General features: G+C 32.2%; 1 pseudogene; it reads right to left on the reverse strand.

Moving 5' to 3' along the window:
• Positions 1-3,866: 3,866 nt before the first annotated feature.
• Positions 3,867-6,613, reverse strand: LOC111777725 (annotated as a pseudogene).
• Positions 6,614-7,373: the final 760 nt, after the last annotated feature.

Raw genomic sequence — 7,373 nt, forward strand, 5'->3', positions numbered from 1 at the left:
TGAGTATAAGCTCTCATAGTTTTGCTTTGGGCTTCCCAAAAAAGACTCATCCCAATGTGGGACTCACTCCCAATATTCTTCAACATTAATTAGTATGGTGTATTTTAACTATTTATGTATGAATTTTATATTTTGATATAGTATAACTATGTTTTAAATTCTTTTCGTTTTATTTTGCAAAAAAAAATTGTCCATCATCTAGTCACCTGCTCCTTACAATTGGCAATAGAATTAAGGCTAATGGAGACTCCTAATTAGGAAAGAGTCTAAGGACCAATTTACCCGAGGGTTGACTTTGACTCATTTTTCCAATTTTCACTATTTTTTTTTTATATTCTTCTTGAGCTCTTGGGAGTTTTTTTTAAGATTTTTCTCTACTATCATCTCAGAATTCAGCCTCTAAAATAGTTCACTTTTATCTTAAAAGATAAAATGAGTATTTAAAAGATGAACGGTTTAGATTAAATCATTAGTAACAATTACAAAATGAGTCGTATCAATAGTGTTATCAATATAAGACACTCAATCTTATCCATGTACTAAAGATCCTTTGGGTTATTAAACGTGATTGTCCAATATGACAACCACATATTATTCAAGATTACACGAATAACCTTAGATTTTTCATACAATGAATAATATTAAATTGTAAATAAAATAATCAAAATTATTATTAAAAATTAAATAATTAATTACGATGCTTGCTTAGTGTAGGAGCACTACGATCTAGACCCTCTAACTATCTCTAAGTATCCTAAGATGCACATAACACAATAATCCATCTTTCTTTCTAAGTCTTGAGATTTTTTTAACCATTTTCTCACGAACTTCGGTGTTACAATGATCTAAGTTAGGACACTTTCAGTAAACTGAGCACCTTAAGATCGTGAGCAATGGTTAGAGGAGAAAGACGGGAGGAGTAAAAGTCGAGCAGTCGCGTTAAGTTAGGCCTCACTATGAATCCAATGGCTCCAACCTATGACTGAGGTGAAGTTTATGTTATGAAATGCGTGCTTAGGTGATTGATAGAAATATCTCCCTAACAAAACATGCATAAGAAAACTCAACTAAGATTTGTGCACCATAACTAGAGTGGTTTATATATTGACCTAGGCTAATACTTTTCCAGTAGACCTTGCATCGAAGATCGTCAACAATTAGTGGTTTAGACCTCTGTGCACCAAGAGACTTGTTAGGTTTGAAGAGCTAACCTCAAACGTCTTGGAAACGAGAGATGAAATTTAAACTTCTTAGACGCTCCTGGAGACCTAAAAGTCAACCACGACAACCCTAGAGAAAAATAAATGTAATCTGTAAGATGACAGCAGCCAATGTAATGTATGCGGAGCTTCCACCTCCTTTTTCACTCTGGTACAACACTGTTGAGCTAGGCGTAAGGCCGATTACGAATGTATGATCTAAGAGAGAATTTGGCTAGATTAACCTACATGGTGGATCCGTCCTATGGGAGGACATTACTTTTAACAACCGTTAAAAAAAAAAATTATAAAATAAAGCAAAAATAAGTTAATTAATTAATTAATTAAAAATAACAAGAAACAAAAAGTGGTTCGCACCTCCTAGAATATCTTAACGATACAATAATATGTTATGCTATGGTAAAGTTATAAAATGGTATGTTTACGATATGATATATTGTGATACAACATATTAGGTATAATATGTACATGATGAGAACTGTTATGTCTCGAAATATGGAAACGTTAGGATATAATATATGTATGTAAATGTGATTGATATGATGTGAATGCATGCAAAACGAAGTACTAGCATGAAATACAACCCCGACATACGCATGAATGATATGATATGAAGGAAGACGCTAGTGGGGTTGTATTAAATAATAATGAAAATGGAAAAATGTTAGGACCTCATGCATTATTGTGCGTTCATGCATTGGGGGATACCTCTATTCCTTCACGATAGTACAGATACGTACACCACTAGGCAGGAGAGTTCATTATGTTTATCATAATGTTGCTATGGTGGTCGCTATTCATAATGGGTAACTGACATCAACAACTCCCAGAGAATGCTCGCCCAACCAGAAAGTGGGCTCAGTAGGTGTGCGAATCGATTGGTGGGTTCATACTCGAACGTGTGGAACGTGTGTAGGAAAATTATGTACACATCCCAATTGTCCGTTAATATATCCGCCATAGGAAAATAGACCATTATGATAGGTCCCATTCATGAAATTGTATGTGTTTGCATTTAACCTCAATAGTGAGATCACTTAGTGAGTATTTCTTAAAATACTCAAGCCACATGTTACTTCTATTTCAGGTAAAGGCAAGACATTCATGTACCGCTAACGATGACATTGCAACTCGAGACAAGGCACATTCACAAGGTAGTTGCATTTATTTTTCCTAGACTAAAGCTAGAATAAGATGTTTTTAACTTAATCGTTCATTTATTTTATTTAGTCATTTTTTGTATCGTTTTAAAGATATTTTCGAACACGAAAGTCCATGGCTGTGTTTCAAGATGAAAGTTATGTTTTATGAGAGTTTAAATGAAGTAATTTCGCATTAAATGTTCATGATATGCATACACAAGCAACCTTAGATTAAGTAGAAAATTTATGATCGTTACACAACCACCTTGTTAACCCCAGAGGGAATAAAGTTACCACATAGGTTGATACTAGACGGTATGACGTTGAGGAGCCTCCACACTTATTTTCGCTCTGATTTGGTATCATTGAGCTAGGCGTTAGGTTGGTTAGGGTTGTGTGACTTGAGTAAGAGTGTTTTACTAGGCTACCTTGCACAAAGGATCCGACCTATGAGAGGTGTTGATCATGCGGATAGCAAGCAGAGCTGGTACACAGGGGGTAGCACCCTTGACATTGGGCGACTCCATGGCCTATGGAACAGGTTTGTCTGCTATCTTCCATGGATGACGAGCAGGCTAGTACTCACCATGTTGTTCCCACCTGATTTTGAGAGTGTTCTTGAAGTAACGCCTTAACTCCAGTTACTGAACATTGTTGCAAAGCCTAATGAGATACAAGGTCTATGCACAACAACATCGACGCACCTAGAGCCTATAAATAAACCATGGTTATTTGTTCAGGTCAAGGATGCGATGAGAGCCTACAAGTAGATTTATTACCTGTTATATTGTTATATACTCACCGTTCTACTTTCGGTTTTTTCAGATCCATGCTGAAGATGGACAAGGCGAGGGGGTGTTTGGAAGCTCAACAATCACAAAGGAATGTCGGCCCTGAGTATCTGTCGAGTCCACGAGTGTTGTAGTTCACATGTCCTTATACACTATGTATCCCTACCCCCATTCCCCATTTTTTAATGTACATGTCTCATATACTTCATTTGTGAGTCATGCATTACATAGTCTGAGCCACATTTGATATTTCTACCCCTTAAACTTTGGGGTGTACATTTCAATGGACACAACTTATCTTATAGTGCAACCGAGGGGAATTCTTAATTTTAAGTGAAATGATGTATAATTAATGAATAAAAAAATAATTAACTAAAGAGTTAAACGTACAAACACTAAAATTATTTATTGAGTTAATATTTAATATATTACATATAATAAAAATAAAGGGTAAATGCCTGCTAACTTCATATAATTTAATTTTTTTTTCGAACAAAAAAACCTTCTTAAATATTTTTCACTCAAATGTTGACATTTTTCTATCCAGAATTGATTTCTTCTAATTTTAAAATGAAAAGAAATAAAAACTATATAAATTGACAATAAAAGAGGTAAATTTTAGATGGATGAGTTAAAAAAATATATATATTTTTTCTTCAAAATGGAAGTTTAAACTACATAATTTTACCTTGTGTAAATTCTAATGAATTTACTTAATTAACCTTTGGCAATTCTTCACCATATGGGTGAATTGAAATGGGTCGAACAAATTGATACATGCATTGAGCTGTTCTAGCAACATTTTTAGCTCTCTCGATCAACACTTGAAGAAAAATAGAATTCTCGACCTCAACCATATTTAATTTCTTCCATGTTTCATCAATCAAATGCTTTATATGTTCACGAGCATTATTTTCTGATGCTCCTGTGTCCTTCATATAACATTGTATTGATTTTGGAACATCGCCTCTTTCTAATTCTTCCTAGATAAAATTTAAATCATAGAATTATGTTAGTTAAGAGAAGTATTAAAATGTTAAATTGAGCAATTTATATTGAATTTCATTCCTGGAAAAGTCTTATTTATTCGTATACTTCGCTTTTTATTGCTTTTAAAAAAGATAATAAGACATTGTTTTCATACTGTTGATGTTCCTAGATCGTCAGCAAGTCGCAAAATTGTAGAAGACCATCGAATTATATCATGTTCTTTCAAGCTCTCCATGTTCTCGAACGTTGAAGATGTCATAAAAACATATGCATGAACTAACATTACTGATCCCCCTATTGAAATCCACGCATTGTCTAGATATTCTTCCAATGTTGGTTTATAGCCGGTGTGATACCATTTAGCCTCCAACAAAAGAGCTTTGCAAAAATTTATCCACCGTAAAATTAAATTCGTTATAAAATGAATTACATAATAATTTTGATGTAAAGTTAGAAAAGTATATTATAATCAAATTCATACCATTTTCTTAAGGTATTGGATCACATTAATTCCTTTGTCTCTTAGTGCATCAAAAGTCATCTCGTTTATAGAATTGTGGAGACCAAGATAATATATTTTCATATAGTCGGGAAGCTGGTCTATTGCATAAACATTCCACCTAAAATTATAATTTAGAAGAGAGTTAAATATTTATATATTTTGAGATTAAAAGCGGTATAAATTATAACATTTACTAGGTTTATATATTTTAATAACCAAATTATTTTCAATTAAAATTTATGAACTAAATTGTTGTTTTAGTAAAGTTTTGAGAACAAAGAAATATTTTCTAACGATTTCTTTAGAATCATCAATTAAATAAATTAATGATTTATCGATTGCTAACCTTTCTACCGCTTCGGTAAAGAGCTCGAGTTCATCCAATGTGCCATAAACATCATAAACATCATCTATTGTTGTTGATAATGCAAGAATTTTTGTGGACATTCTTCTAAAATATGAGAGCTCTGGTTCAAATCCAATACCCACGGCTCAAAAGAAATTTTCCATCAATCTATTTCTTGCAAAGCTCAACTTTTCGCCAAATTCAGTACTCCTCCACCACCTAATTTATATATATCAGAATGTGTGTTAAGTTATCTAAAGATTAATGTAATTTACTAAGCTAAAGATTAATGTAATTTACTACTATCGGTTTAAAATATCTTTTTTCTTATTAAAAATATAAAAGTATCCTATTATTTTAAAGAAAAAGTAAAGGGGTGATTTCAAACAAAGTTGGGAGAAAAAAGCACCACAAATTCTAAATATGTTTACAATGGTCATACCTTGATGCATATTTCAGATCTTGTTGGTGGATAGATTGAACTTGATTAAAATCTAATTTAGCAATTTCGAGAAGAATAGAGTTCATATCCACTTTTCTCTCATAGATATCAATGAACCATCTTGTATCCAATCTTGATATTCGCCAATGTAAGGGAAGCTCCAACGCATGTCTAATAATGGATACTTCATATTCATCCTTGCACGATCTCATGTACTTTTCCAAATAGTTTATTGTAAAATGTTTTGCTGTTTCTAAAATGTTCTCACCTTCTATACCTAAGAACGAAGCTTCGTACAATGATAACATTTCATTCAAATCCTAATATAGTTCTGTGCTAAAATTCTTCGTCTCATCCTTGAAGTGATTGAAAACCTCTGTCATTAAAATTAAAAGTTGTTGAATTAATAAATATGTATTGTCTAAATTCGAAAAATTGTCATGTTAACATTTTCACGTCTTTTGATATAACATTGACATAAAAATTGTTACCAATCTCATTTTCTTCCATCCGAGTGAAAACTTTCAAAGTATAATCCTACGACATTTCATAACAAATAGTACTTAGTTTTTAAAGAAAGTTAATACCTTGTGAAACATTGAATCCATGTTGTCTCAAGAGTCTAAATTCAAGTGATGTTGCATACAAATTATTCTTTTTCCAATCATCACTTTTACCACTCTTCTCATATGTTCTTTTCAACACATCTTTAATCTCCTTTTGAAAACGATATGAGATTCCAAGTCGTTGTAAAACATCAATGAGCTCGAGTTGCTTTAAAGGATCGTCTATCATTTGGTTCATGATCATACCAACTTCTTCCTTTAATTCATCGAAACGTTGAACAAACATTTCTCCCTAAAAACCACATTCGAATCCACAAGTAACAATCAACTCTTTTCAAAATTAAACATAAATAAATAAAGGAAATAATAAATTTAAAGATATCTATGATTCATACCTTGAATTCACTCTTTAATGATTCAATGAATTCATGTTTCCAAACAGGAGGTTTGTAATTTCCAGACCGTCGTACCATGGTTTGATTTGATATTTTTGCATATGCGTTTACTTTAACAGTAGGTGGAACAAATGAAGGATTAAGATCAGAAGAGACTCGGGTCATCATAAAAGGAGTAAGAAGTTGATGAAGAGCCATTGACAAAGTAGAATAAAGAATTTGTGGGTTGATTTATTGAAGTAACATACATATATATATATATATATAGATCATCCAAACTCTATTTTGTTCTCCTATATTATTATTATTTTTTTATATAATAATTGTGATTTATTTTTAGCAATTAATTAGTTATTTTTCATTAGATAATTTTCCATATTTGTGTGTTACATTATTTCCTATATTATTTTATTATCAATTCACTCTTTAAAATAATTAAAAAAAAATAGTAATGTACTCTTTTTATTTCATTGCTCCAAATTAAAAAATAATTCACCCAATAATTTTCCGACAAAATAATTAAGACAAGACACATTTTGTTTCAAGCCAAACCCATAGCTTGTCCTCTCCTTCTCCGTTCAATTTTTCCACACACCATTTTTGAGTTATAGTACAAGCATGATTAACGTGGTTTATGAATATGTTTAACATGGTTTACGTATATGAGATTTAGGTTCCCCTCAAGACTTGTCTGGAGCATGTCAAGATCACGACGCCGTACAGTTGAATATGTACGACTGTGACACTCAAGTGTTGGGAGAGAATCCCACATTTGCTAATTAGGGAATGATCATGGGTATATGCAAGGAATACATTTTCATTAGTACGATGTTTTTTTTTTTTTTGGAAAATCAAAAGCAAAATCATGAGAGCTTATAGTTAAAGTGGATAATATTGTACCATTGTGGAGAGTTATTCCTAACATGCTATCAAATAGAATCTTCAAGTTGGAACAAAGGGTGTACTTTGTTCGAGGGCT

The sequence above is a fragment of the Cucurbita pepo genome, chromosome LG16 (genome assembly GCF_002806865.2).
Source record: "Cucurbita pepo subsp. pepo cultivar mu-cu-16 chromosome LG16, ASM280686v2, whole genome shotgun sequence".
NCBI classification, from domain to species: domain Eukaryota; kingdom Viridiplantae; phylum Streptophyta; class Magnoliopsida; order Cucurbitales; family Cucurbitaceae; genus Cucurbita; species Cucurbita pepo.